This window comes from Triticum urartu, chromosome 2A (genome assembly GCF_056163025.1).
Source record: "Triticum urartu cultivar PI428250 chromosome 2A, HENAU_Tu73, whole genome shotgun sequence".
Lineage (NCBI taxonomy): Eukaryota > Viridiplantae > Streptophyta > Magnoliopsida > Poales > Poaceae > Triticum > Triticum urartu.
The window spans coordinates 155133810-155148560 of NC_141874.1; the positions used below are offsets into that span (position 1 = coordinate 155133810).

The following is a 14751-nucleotide window of genomic DNA, read 5'->3' on the forward strand; positions in this document are numbered from 1 at the left end:
AGCAATTTCTGAAATCTCAAAGCCCATGTGTAAAATGGCAAGTGGTGGTGCTAAGTTTAGTCCCACCTTGGAAGTTGAAGAAGAGTTGGACCTCTTTATATAGTGGGTTCTCTCTACCACTCTAAGTGATGTGTGAGAAGAGAAAGGGAAAACCACATGCGCGCGCTCGCTCGCCTCGCCTCGCCTGGCCTGGCCGGGCCGGGCCGGGCCGGGCCGTGGCGAGGCGAGGCGAGGCGAGGCGGCGCGTACATGCGACATGCGCGTGAATGGTCCGTCGAAATCCGGTCCGTCTCCTTGCAGGAGCGCAGCTTCCTTTTGCCGTTTTATTTTTATGTCTTGGCAGACAAGTTTTTTTGATTTCTTGTCCGGTAAGTATACGAATTAGAAACCGAGTCGGTTTGGGATTGTGGTCGCGACACAATACCGCCTCTGGTCCTAATATATATACAGCTACCGGCTGCGGCCAGAAAGATACCGAAAAACACCTAGGGTTTTGCCTCATCTCACAACTTGCGCCGCCATCGTAGTCTACTCCATCCCAAACGCCGGCGTGCATCGGCGTGTGGGAGAGAGGTCTCCGGAACCGTTCGTCTTTGCGATCCTGCACCGGGAGAGGACGAATTAGGTTTTTGGGAAGCGCTGTGCGCGACTGCTCAAATTCGTCATCACGGGTCGTCTTCCGTCCAAGTCGGGCGGTGCTACTCATCGTCGTATTCATCGCCGTCAGCAGCAGATCGTCGCCAACATCGTCATCAACACCGTCGCACCCATAATAGCTAACGATCAGTACGTCCAACATCCTCTGTTCATGTCTGTTTCTACAGCTACTGTTACGTGTTTGCTGCTGTTATGCATGTCTTGCTGTTCTTCTAGTTTGCTAGATTTTTGCATGCTAGTATCTCTTCTAGTCATGAATAATTTACTGTAATTAATCATGAACTTGCCTAATTTTCTAACAGAGAGAAAAGGAAGTGGTCTGAGTCAAAGGTTCTGATCTCAACGCATGAACCTACTGTTTCGATAGTTGTGACCCACGTACGTTCTGGTAGGGAATCTCGTTCCTATATATATATATATATATATATATATATATATATATATATATATGTATATATATAGGCAAAATTGTGTCTACAATAGCTTGCTGCAGACACAGCTATCACAGCCACAAACCTACGCCCCGTGATTCGTGCTGAGTGTGTGTGAGAGAGAAAATAAGGAGGGTTTTGGGAAGTTTCTGCGGTCGGTTTGCCTGACAAAGGCTGCAGCTGTGGGGGGCAGTATCAGTGGTCCAGTTGTTTGCGACAGGGGAGTGACGAGGACAAGACCCATGTGACCAGCCAGATGGAACCTCTAGCCATAAGGAAAAATAGATGCGACCAAAATAAGATGACGTCCCATGCAACAAGTACTTCAAAGAGGGGGTCCTTCTGCACATCAGGAGGGCAAGCTACCGAGCCCACCGGGCATGCTACTACCTACTCTACTCTTGATTAGTACCTATGCACATGTGCTAGTGTTTTCCATCTCGTGGATGCCTGTGCTAACCCATCGTGGAAGATGTAGAGGACCAGCAAGCTTGTGCATGTGTGCTCACTTTCTTGGCTGCAACGTTTCTCTTTATTTTCTCACATGCGCTCTCTGTCACTTGTACTTATAGTTTCCTCAAGAGAAAACAACTAGAAAGAAGGACATCTCTCTTAAAAAAACTAGAAGAAGCAGATGTACCTTTGTGGAACGGTCAAAATTATACTTGGAACTTGAATACAATTTGTGAAGGGCCGCCGTCGCTCCTCCGCGGAACCGTCAAAATTATACTTGCAACTGGAATAGAATTTGCGAAGGACCGACGTCTCACCTCCGTCGAACCATCAAAACTATACTTGGAACTGGAATAGAATTTGCGAAAGGACAACGTCCCACCTCCGTGGAACCGTCAAAACTATACTTGGAACTGGAATAGAATTTGCGAAGGGACAACGCCCCACCTCCTCGGAACCGGCAAAATTATACTTGGAACTGGAATGCAATTTGCGAAGGGCGACATCCCACCTCCGCGGAACTGTCAAAATTATACTTGGAACTGGAATAGAATTTGCGAAGGACCGACGTCTTACCTTCGTCGAACCGTTAAAACTATATTTGGAACTGGAATAGAATTTGCGAAGGGATGATGTCCCACCTCCACGGAACCGTCAAAACTGTACTTCGAACCGGACATTGAAAACCTGAAGCCCCGTCGATAGGACGACCGAACCGGACACCCATCATACCACCCTGCCAACCATTTTTATGTGAAAAGGGGCTGACGTGAAGACCAATAAAAGGTTGAACCGCTTGATCACTACCATGGAACCGGAGGATCGCAAGGTGAAGTCCCGGTCAATGGGACGATGGAACTGAGCGACAACCATGCCAACCCACCAACCATTTTTCTAAAGAGTTGCCCATCAAAATACCAACAAAAGGGTGGACCGCTTGACCGCCATCGCTGAACCAGAGGACGAAAATGTGAAGCCCCATTCAACGGGACGATGGAACCGGCAACCCACGAACCGTTTTTTTATGTAAAGGGAAGGGCCGAAAGACCAACAAAAGGTTGGAACTGGCAACCTGCTAACCGCTCAATCACTGCCGTGGAACCGGATGATGAAAATCTGAAGCCCCAGTAAACACGAAGACTGAACCGGCCGCCGCCCATACCACACCACGAACCGGTTTTTTTTCCTTTTACATACAGCTACCTGTACGTGTGCGTTTCCATAGGTAGGCGTACTTACAAACCAGCGCTCAGGTATTTAGAAACATATACATATGTACAGGCCGTATAGACATTGCTGAAGTTTTTGATACGTACATGTACTAGCTAGCACTTGAGCAGCTTTGCACACATACACAGCTGAAAATGGGAAACATCCCAGGTTCCACACAACGCTGTTGTAGGTTCGCTCGAAGGATGTGTTTGGACCCGTCACGTCGAATGAACCGAACCTACGCTCTGTGGTCCATGTATGTCACGTGTGAGAATACGAGGCCGTAACTTGTTGTTGTATGCAGCGGAACCTGCACAAGTTTTTTTGTTAAGGCGTGGAACCTGGAATAGACACGCTCGTGATAGCAAAACAAAGGAAAGCTTGGACTTGGACCATAGGCCGTAGGCTTTTGTCAGCCCGTGAAGCATAAAGTGGTCAGTACTTGGCCTTCCACCCCACCTCCAATAATTCATCAAAGAGACTGAATATAGAATCGGACCACGCACTTAGTTCGAATCACGAGGCAACACCAACGGTTCTGATAGCTATTTCTGGAGCAAAAAAAAAGAAGGGCCATAAAAAAGAAAAAGGCCATAAAAATGAGAGAAAAAGAGAGAAGAGACAATGTTACTATCCTTTGCCACACTTGTGCTTCAAAGTAGCACCATAATCTTCATGTTAGAGAGTCTCTTGTTTTGTCACTTTCATATACTAGTGGGAATTTTCATTATAGAACATGGCTCGTATATTTCAACAATGGGCCTCCTCAAGTGCCCTAGGTCTTCGTGAGCAAGCAAGTTGTATGCACACCCAGTAGTTTCTTTTGTTGAGCTTTCATACATTTATAGCTCTAGTGCATCCGTTGCATGGCAATCCCTACTCCTTGCATTAACATCAATCGGTGGGCATCTCCATAGCCCATTGATTAGCCTCGTTGATGTGAGACTTTCTTCTCTTTTGTCTTCTCCACATAACCCCCCTCATTATATTCTATTCCACCTATAGTGCTATGTCCATGGCTCGCGCTCATATATTGCGTGAAAGTTTATAGGTTTGATATTACTAAAGTATGAAACAATTGCTTGGCTTGTCATCGGGGTTGTGCATTATGAGAGCATTCTTGTGTGACGAAAATGAAACATGACTAAACCGTATGATTTTGTAGGGATGAACTTTCTTTGGCCATGTTATTTTGAGAAGACATAATTGCTTGGTTAGTATGCTTGAAGTATTATTATTCTTATGTCAATATGAACTTTTGTCTTGAATCTTTCGGTTCTGAATATTCATACCACAATTAAGAAGAATTACATTAAAATTATGCCAAGTATCACTCCGCATCAAAAATTCTGTTTTTATCATTTACCTACTCGAGGACGAGCAGGAATTAAGCTTGGGGATGCTTGATACGTCTTCAACGTATCTATAATTTTTGATTGCTCCATGCTTGATACGTCTCCCGGTGACAGTAAGGGCAGCAAGGCACGTATTGTATTGTTGCCATCAAGGATAACAAGATGGGGTTTTCTTCATATTGCATGCGTCTATCCCTCTACATCATGTCATCTTGCTTAAGGTGTTACTCTATTTTTAACTTAATACTCTTGATGCATGCTAGATAACGGTCGATGAGTGGAGTAATAGTAGTAGATGCAGGCAGGAGTCGGTCTACTTGTCTCGGATGTGATGCCTATATACATGATCATACCCAGATATTCTCATAACTATACTCAATTCTGTCAATTGCTCAACAGTAATTTGTTCACCCACCGTAGAATACTTATGCTCTTGAGAGAAGCCACTAGTGAAACGTATGTCCCCCGGGTCTATCTTTATCATATTGATCTCCTACTACTTAGTTATTTCCTTTGCTATTTACTTTGTCTTTATTTTACTTTGCATCTTTTATCATAAAAATACCAAAAAAAATTATCTTATCATATCTATCAGATCTCACTCTCGTAAGTGGCCCTATAGGGATTGACAACCCCTATTTGCGTTGGTTGCGAGGATTTATTTGTTTTGTGCAGGTGCGAGGGACTCGCGCGTAGCCTCCTACTGGATTGATACCTTGGTTCTCAAAAACTGAGGAAAATACTTACGCTATTTTGCTGCATCATCCCTTCCTCTTCGGGGAAATCCAACGTAGTGCTCAAGAGGTAGCAGGAGGCTGTCGAACGTGTCGACGGACAGGACGTTGAGCCCTGCACCGCCGTCGATGAGGGTCTTGATAACTTGCACGTTGCTGATGACTGAGGAGCAGAGCATCGGGAGGGTGCCAGCGGTAGCTGCGCACTTGAGCTGGTCTGCCGAGTTGAACGTAATGGGGTACTGGGACCATCTGAGCGGGCGCGTGGCTTCGAGCTTGGGGAGGACCGCATTCACTTCATGAGCAAATTGCTTGAAGATACGCTGCGAGGCTGGGGCCCGTGCTTTGCCCAAGATGCAGGCGATAGTGCGTGGTTCCTGGAAGCCTCCAGCCCCCTCGTCCTGATAGTGTTCGTCATTCCTTCTTGGCGGTGGTGGCAGCGGTGGGAGCCCGACGTTGCCTTGAGGACGATCCTCACGAGGCTGATCTCTCCAGGCGCCCTCGCGAGACTGATCCTGCCAGCGGTCCTCGCGAGGCCAATCGTGCCACTCCTGGCGCGGGCCACGGTCGTCCCAACGTCCGCCACCATGCCCTCCTCCTCGGTTGTAGCCCCGGTCGCCGTGCTCGGGGCGTCGACCGAAGCGCCCTTCGCGAATGGCTCTGAGCTCTTGACAGTCACTGGTGTTGTGGGTGTTCAGGTTGTGGAAGGCGTAGAACGGACGGCTGCCCTTGGATGACTCTGGTTGGTCTCTGCCATGCTTGGTGTCTGGTTCCGCTGCAAGCACGGCTGCTCCCTTGCGCTTCACGTCCTTGGCCTTGGCCTTCTTCTCCTCTAGGTCCGCAGAAGGAAGCTCGAGGAGGGAGAGGCACCCCTCCTCAGCTCTAGCACACTTGGTCGCGATGTTGAACAGCTCCAGGGTCGTGCACAACACTTCATGGATGGCGAGCTCCTCCTTCATCTTGACGTCACGGACGCCATCAGAGAACGCAGAGATGATGGCTTCGTCGGTCACCTTGGGGATCTTGATCCGTGCGCTGTTGAAGCGCTGAATGTACTTCTACAGGGTCTCTCCTAGTTGTTGCTTCATGTGGCGCAGGTCGCCCGCGACCGGGGGCGGTCGCGAGTGCCCTGAAAGTTGGCGATGAAGCGGGTGCGCATTTCGTCCCAGGAGGAGATTAAGCCCGGAGGCAGGTTCAGGAGCCAGGAGCGTGCGCCTTCCTTGAGAGCCATGGGAAACCAGTTCGCCATGATCTTCTAGTCGCCGTTGGCCACTTCGATGCTCAGCTCATAGAGTTGGAAGAACTCTTCGGGGTCGGGGGTGTCGTCGTAGCGAGGAGGTAGATCTGGCTTGAACTTGCTCGAGGGTGAAGGCACGGCAGCCAACTGTGGTCACCGGGACCTGCCTTGGGGGTGGAGCTTGGTCTTGATGGGGTCCGCTTCCTGCCGCAATAGGTGGCGCGCGGGCTTGCCGCAGCAGCCGGTCCTGGCGCGGTGGTGCGAGGAGCGGCGTAGCGTTTTGTTGCGGCCGAGGGACTTCTTGACAGCTTCTCTCTTCACGCGCGGGCGCAGGACGTGGCGGGTCACGTCGCGGAGCCGCGCGTCTTGGCGCCAGGGCGCCGTCTTGGGGCTAAGGTGGTGGAGGCGCTCCGTGAGCTACGTCGCCCGTAACTGGCGGAGGGCTAGGCGGAGAGAGGGACGGCACAGGGGAGCCCCCTGCGGCGCGGACAAGCTCAGTGATGCGGTCGAGCCGGTCCTCATAGAGGTTGTCGACCGGACGGTAGCGCAGGAGCTCGTGCGCCATGACGAGCGCAACCCGTGCATCCATGGGAGGGCGACGTGCATGGGAAGAAGAACCGGCCGAGGTCAGCGATGGAGTGGCGGTGCGGCCATCCCGCCGCACCGAGGGATGCAGCGAGGATGCTTGCTGCTCGTTCCCCGTTGTTCCGGTGGCGACGTTGGCGGCAGGCGACGGGGAACGACGAGGCGACCCGCCGACCGGAGCCGTCTGAGCAACGTGGGCAGCGAGGGCAGCTCGGCGCTCGGCATGAGCACGGCACGCGTCTCCCATGGAGACGGCGAAGCAACAGAGCACGGAGCGATGGAAGGAAGCTTCAGCGCACCCCTACCTGGCGCGCCAAATGTAGGATCACGGGTTCTGGCAAAACCTTGAGGTTGGACCACTGGGGTGTGCGTGAAGGTTTTCTCCCTATCGATCCGCGCCCTAACTCTCTAAGATCTCGTAGACGGACTCAACGAACTCACAGCACAGAAAGACACAAGATTTATACTGGTTCAGACCACCGTTGTGGTGTAATACCCTACTCCGATATGGTGGTGGTGGATTGCCTCTTGGGCTGATGAAGAACAGTTACAAAGGGAAGAACAACCTCATGAGGTTGAGGTGTTCTTGTGCTTAGTGGATTCGTGATCAGGTCGATCCTCACTTGTCTCTCATTCACTTGTGCTCTCTTCTTCCCCTTTCCTCTCTCTTTTCTCTCATCGTCCATCGTCCGTCGTCCCTCCTTATTGTGGAGGCTAGTTCTACTTATATAGGCTCTGGTCCTCTCCCCAAATATTGTGCGGGAAGGGAGCCAACAACGGCCAATTCGAAAGGGGACAACTAGTACAAGTTATCCTGACAAAAGATGGTCTTCGCCTGCCAAAGGCTCTGGTGGTGACGCCGTCTTGGGCTCCATGGTGACCTCCGTCCAGCCGTCCTTAGGGTCTTGGTCTTGTTGCACCAATACGAAAACCTTTGCATAATGCCTCGGTACTCCGCACCTGCGCTTGCCCCCTTGGCACCAAAGAGGAAACAAGGACATTGCGCGCGCTGGCGCCCGCTTGGCGCCCGCCTGGTCTCGATCGTCATGGCTTACGTCACGAGGACCTCGCGAGGTTTGCCCCGCCTTGATCTCTCCGCCCCTCGCGAGCCTGCCTGCATGGCCGCTCCTGAGGAGGTCATGCGTCGTCCGCCTCGCGAGGCTTGGCCCCTCGCGAGGGTCTTGAATGCCTTGTCGATGAAGATGGGTCATACAGACCTGCCAGCCCAGCCACGCCGTGGGCCGCAGGCAGGCAAGTCTGGGGACCCCCGTTCCCAGGACACCGACAATGGGCATCTCCATAGCCCGTTGATTAGCCGCGTCAATGTGAGACTCTCTCCTTTTTGTACTCTCCACACAACCTCCATCATCATATTCTATTCCACCTATAGTGCTATGTCCATGGCTCACGCTAATGTATTGCGTGAAAGTTGAAAAGGTTTGGGAACATCAAAAGTATGAAACAATTGCTTGGCTTGTCATCGGGGTTGTACATGATTTGAATATTTTGTGTGATGAAGATGGAGCATAGCCAGACCATATGATTTTGTAGGGATAACTTTCTTTGGCCATGTTATTTTGAAAAGACATGATTGCTTTATTAGTATGCTTGAAGTATTATTTTCTTAATGTCAAATGATAGACTATTGCTTTGAATCACTCGTGTCTTAATATTCATGTCATGATTAGATTACATGATCAAGTTTATGCTAGGTAGCATTCCATATCAAAAATTATCTTTTTTATCATTTATCTACTTGAGGACGAGCAGGAATTAAGCTTGGGGATGCTGATACATCTCCGTCGTATCTATAATTTTTGATTGTTCCATACCTATATTCTACAACTTTCATATAGTTTTGTCAACTTTTTATACTATGTTTGGGACTAACATATCGATCCAGTGCCCAGTGCCAGTTCCTGTTTGTTGCATGTTTTTTGTTTCGCAGAAAATTCATATCAAACAGAGTCCAAACGGGATAAAAACTAACGAAGATTTTTTTCGAATATATGTGATTTTTGGGAAAAGAATCAATGCGGGGCGATGCCCGAGGGGGCCACGAGGCAGGGGTGCGCGCCCCAGGGGGGTCAGACGCGCCCTGAGCCCTCGTGGCCACCCCGTAAGGCGGTTGGTGCCCTTCTTTTGCTGCAAGAAATACAATATCCGTATAAAAATCGTGTCCAAATTTCAGCCCAATCGGAGTTATGATGACCCACAAGTATAGGGGGTCTATCGTAGTCCTTTCGATAAGTAAGAGTGTCGAACCCAACGAGGAGCAGAAGGAAATGATAAGCGGTTTCCAGCAAGGTATTCTCTGCAAGTACTGAAATAAGTGGTAACAGATAGTTTCGTGATAGGATAATTTGTAACGAGCAACAAGTAACAAAAGTAAATAAAGTGCAGCAAGGTGGCCCAATCCTTTTGTAGCAAAGGACAAGGATGGACAAACTCTTATATGATGTAAATCGCTCCCGAGGACACATGGACAAACTCTCATATGTTCACATAACACCACTAGAGAAGAAACAACATACATCTCATCAAAATATCGAATGAATACCAAATTCACATGACTACTAATAGCAAGACTTCTCCCATGTCCTCAGGAACAAAAGTAACTACTCACAAAGCATAAACATGTTCATAATCAGAGGGGTATTAATATGCATATAGGATCTGAACATATGATCTTCCACCAATTAAACCAACTAGCATCAACTACAAGGAGTAATTAACACTACTAGCAACCTACTAGCACCAATCCTGGACTTGGATACAAGAATTGGATACAAGAGATGAACTAGGGTTTTGATATGAGATGGTGTTGATGAAGATGTTGATGGAGATTGCCCTCTCCCGATGAGAGGAGCGTTGGTGATGACGATGGCGATGATTTCTCCCTCCGGGAGGGAAGTTTTCCCGGCAGAACAGCTCCGCCAGAGCCCTAAATTGGTTCCGCCAAGGTTCCGCCTCGTGGAGGCGGAGTTTCGTCCGAGAAGATGGCTTATGATTTTTTTCCCATCGAAAGACTCCATATAGCAGAAGATGGCCATCGGAGGGCCACCAAGGGGCCCACGAGGTAGGGGGACGCGCCCTGGGGGGTAGGGCGCGCCCCCACCCTCGTGGGAAGGGTGTGGCCCCCCTGGTGAGGTTATTGCGCTCAGTATTTTTTATATATTTGGAAAACATCATCCATGAAGTTTCAGGACTTTTGGAGCTGTGCAGAATATGTCTCTAATATTTGCTCCTTTTTCAGCCCAGAATCCCAGTTGCCGGCATTCTCCCTCTTTATGTAAACCTTGTAAAATAAGAGAGAATAGGCATAAGTATTGTGACATAATGTGTAATAACAACCCATAATGCAATAAATATTGATATAAAAGCATGATGCAAAATGGACGTATCAAGTTACGGATATCCGGAAATTTAAAAAACGGTGAAGGGGCAGAATCTGGAAGGCAGAAACAAAGAGAGACAGATAGACATATCCAATCTCGAAGGGGCTCTCGCCCCTCCGCCGCCATGGAGGCTTTGGACCAGAGGGGAAACCCTTCTCCCATCTGGGGAGAAGGTCAAGGAAGAAGAAGGAGAAGGGGGGGCTCTCTCCCCCTCTCTCCCGGTGGCGCCGGAACGCCGCCGGGGCCATCATCGTGTGACGGCGATCTACACCAACACCTCCGTCATCTTCATCAACGTCTTCATCACCTTCCCCCATCTATTTATAGCGGTCCACTCTCCCGCAACCCGCTGTACCCTCTGTGATTTATGCTTCATATTATTATCCAATGATGTGTTGTCATCCTATGATGTTTGAGTAGATTTTCGTTGTCCTATCGGTGATTGGTGAATTGCTATGATTGGTTTAATTTGATTGTGGTTATGTTGCTGTCCTTTGGTGCCCATCATATGAGCGCGCACGTGGATCACAATATAGGGTTAGTTGTATGTTGATAGGACTATGTATTGGAGGGCAAGAGTGACATAAGCTTCAACCTAGCATTGAAATTGATGCATACGGGATTGAAGGGGGACCAATATATCTTAACGCTATGGTTGGGTTTACCTTTATGAACGTTAGTATTTGCGGATGCTTGCTAATAGTTTCAATCATAAGTGCATAGGATTCCAAGTCATGGATAACATGCTAGCAGTGGCCTCTCCCACATAAAACTTGCTATCGGTCTAGTAAAGTAGTCAATTGCTTAGGGACAATTTCGCAACTCCTACCACCACTTTTCCACACTCGCTATACTAACTTTATTGCTTTTTTACCTAAAACAGCCCTTAGTTTTTATTTACTTGCTCTTTATATTCTTACGAACCTATCTCGTTACACCTACAAAGTACTTCTAATTTTATACTTATTCTAGGTAAAGCGAACGTTAAGCGTGCGTAAATTTGTATCGGTGGTCGATATAACTTGAGGAAATATTTGTTCTACATTTAGCTCCTCGTTGGGTCGACACTCTTACTTATTGAAAGAGACTACAATTAATCCTCTATACTTATGGATTACCAGAGTTCCATTTCACTTCAGCATTTCACATCTGTTCTGTGGGAATTACCGAAATTCCTCGCGAATCTTTAGTGTTTGACCAAAGATTTTGGAAGTAACCTAAGCTACTCACTACTCCTATATAGCTCCATCGAGCCATACGAAAAGCATTATTCAGTTGGTTTCAGAGTTGCTGTCTGATACAGTCACACTATCCGTCGCCGTCTTAGTCTCTAGCATGGTACCCGGTGATGAGATTTGTCTCTAGCATGGTACCCGGTGATGAGATTTGACCTGGGAATAGATAGCCTGGAAAACAGTAGACTTCGTACCACACGTCTCACTAAACTTACATCTAATCAGAAGCATGCATCCGGCCGACAATAGGATCCTCTGTCATCTACCAACCGTACGTAAGCTATGTAACTCGAATTAAAAAAATCAAAAAGAAAAATGAAAGGGAACTGGGTAGAGCTGCAGCCAGCTTGAGTGATACACGACCTGACAAATGTTGAAAGATAGAACAAGACAGATGGGATGTGGAGCAGCTACTCCGGATTTAACTGGCTCAGATCCACCATCGCCACGAGTATCGCCCAGGAAAGAAACACCACCGGAAAAGCCCAACGCGCCGACTGGTGGATTCATCCGAGTGAGAGACCATCTTCGTTCTAGCTGGAAAAGGAAAAACTTTTGCGTTTTTTAGAAAAAGGAAAACGCATGGTGAATGCAGACTGCGGAGAGACGGACGTGTCACTTGCGTTGGGTGATTGGGTCGCCGGCGATGAGCTTTCCGCTGTCGTTTTCATGACACGGGCATCTCCGAGCTACTACTGACTGCGCAACAGCCGATAGAGGGAGGCGAAGCAGAGGTGTTCCTTCCTTCCCTAACAACAAGCGTACGTCACGAATCTGCTCGCCTATTTTTTTTCCTTTTTATTTGTATAGAGTAGAGATAGATAAAGATTGTACTCTATTCGCGTGCTAATGCTGTCACGCGCACTGTTCGTCATCCATGGTTCAAACTTTGATGCGATTCCGCGTGTTGGAGATTGATTAATTCAGCATGGAAGTCATGCAAATATGTTAGCGTGTCGGTCAACTTCCTCAAGTGTTCGTCTTATATTAATTTACGGCGAAAGTACGTCTTTGGTGAGCAACAGGGCGGGATTTGCCGTCAATATAATTTCCCCACCATGCCACTATCTGCCACCCCTCCTATCCTTGTTTGGAGAACGGAAAACATTCTGTTATTTTCGATAGAAAATGCAGGAATATGGTAGTAACATTTAAGGACAACTCCAATGCGCGACATCATTTTATCCACGTACATCCGTTTGAACCAAACGGACAAAAGACACGGCCCAACACACGACCACATACTTAAATTTTATCCGTTTGACGTCCGGCCCACACCATTTTCAACGCAAACATATGTTCGGTTTGCATCCACACGGACGTCGAACAGACGGGCACATGCTTGCTCGGCGCCCGCCTAGGGGACACGTGGCGGCCGTCCACCTGCCTCCACCGCCCAAATGGAATGCGCATGCACGGCGGGACCCGGCTGTCATTGACACGGGCGTAGGTCCGCCGTCCTTCTGAATGTGGAAGTCGTGGACCGGTCACTCCACAGCTTCCACTTCCAAGTCGGCCTGCCTCCTCCATTGCCGACACGAGCAAACCCTAGCCACCTCCCCGCCGTCGTACCCCGCTCACCAACCTCCCCGCCGGCGCCATGGGCTGGCACTGGATCAAGGGGAAGCACGACCAAGAGGCCGGCCCCTCCTCTCGCCGACGCCGCTCGAGCAGATCTGCACCGCCTTCTCCGCCACCTGCTCCACCAGCTTTCCAGATGGCGTCGCCGGCAGCCGGGCATCACGACAACCCTACATCCTAGTCGGCGTATGCCATCGTTACCGTGATGAGATCTCCACCTGCCAAACAACTGGAATCTCTCCGTCGACCACGTGATGATCCCTCCAGTGCCCGCGAGCAGACGCGCCTGTCGCAAGGAGATCAACCGAAGGCGCGCCCGCCTCCCACCGGATCTACTGGCGGACTCCAGGTACGCCATAGAGTCACTGCTATGGGATGCATGGCTCCGCGACTAGCACAACCAACGACGGCAATCTTTTTTTATCAGTCGTCCTCCTTGCCCGCACCGCCCGCGTCCTCCTCGTGTTGATGACAGCCCTCCCCAAACGCGAGGTCGTAGGCGTGTGCGCGGCATCACGCCGACGCCTTCTCCATCCCCGTCCCCGCCACCGCCCATGACCCTGGAGGAGGAGGCTTGGAAACCGCTCTGGCCCTGTCGGCGGCCGGCGACATGGCCATCCCGGAGATGGACGTCGACGTCAAGGAGGAGGTGCCGGAGGAGGTGGTGGAGGAGGCGCCCATCACCGCGTGGAACCCTCGTCTGGTGAGCCAGCGATGAAGCTGGTCATGCACGGCGCCGGAGATGGTTGACTCAGTGGGTGTCGGCCCATGGTCAGCCTCGTCGTCGCGGTCACCAGAGCACAAGCAGGAGCCACGAGAGGACCGGCCTACCCGTTGGGCACACCGATAGTCGCACAATCACAAACGGACGACCGTGTCTGTTTTCCAAACGGACGAAAAGCGGATGAACTGAACGTCCGTTTGAGGTCGCGCGTTGAAGTTGGCATAACATACGAGAGATAACAAAAAGAGTACATATAGTTGCCCAGGTAAAGAACAGTGGATCAGAAATGATGCATGGTGGCAAGCCGACCACTGACACCCATACTCCGATACTCATACGTGCCATCTAATATCCGACCATCACAAACGGATAAGACCTCTACTTGTCCTCAATTAATCCTGACACCGACAACAACAAATCCTTCCCAATAATTGAGCCCGATCACGGCACCAATGGAAAAGGAATTGCCCGCACGCACGACCACGACTGAATCCTGCACACGAGCAAGCTCATCTACAAGGACGGACATCGCATTCCAGAACAAGATCGCCATCCCGTCCCAAGAAAACATCGTGTCACCGCAACCACCGCGGAGACCTATCCGACGCGGCCGAATTGGCTCCGGTTCAGAGTGTCGCGGCCAAAGGCCAAACGATACGCGCTCTCCCGAGGATTGTGTACAGACATCTTTTTCATAAGCTGAAATGACAGCTCCATCTGTAGGTCTACCGAGGGGCATCCACATCGACGACAGCTCAGAGATCCCAGCCGGCAAAACCAAGAGAAGGTGGGATCAGGGGCGTGACACGGTCGGATCCTTCACTGATTTGATTCAAATTTATCTGCGTCCGTTTCCCTAGAGGTACTCTACTATCAAACAGCCGCGTCAGTGCTAGTGGTACGGATTCCCTTATCTGCCAGTGAATGTAACGCCTGTGGGACATAAGAACAACTGGAACTGGCGAACCAGTTCTGAATTGCAGCTTGGACGGGCGTCTGTTGATTCTATTTTGTTTTTGAAACAAGTGGACGTCTAGCGAGCAGATTCAAATATCGGCGGCGCGACATGTCAGAAGCTGTCTGGCTCTTCGTAGATATGACAAAGGTTTGGAACAGCGCAGTGCAGGAACAGTCCCGGCCTGTGATTTC

At 49.7% G+C, this 14751-nt stretch overlaps 1 pseudogene; it reads left to right on the forward strand.

Moving 5' to 3' along the window:
- Positions 1-6269: 6269 nt before the first annotated feature.
- Positions 6270-13730, forward strand: LOC147984352 (uncharacterized; annotated as a pseudogene).
- The last annotated feature ends 1021 nt before the right edge of the window (positions 13731-14751 follow it).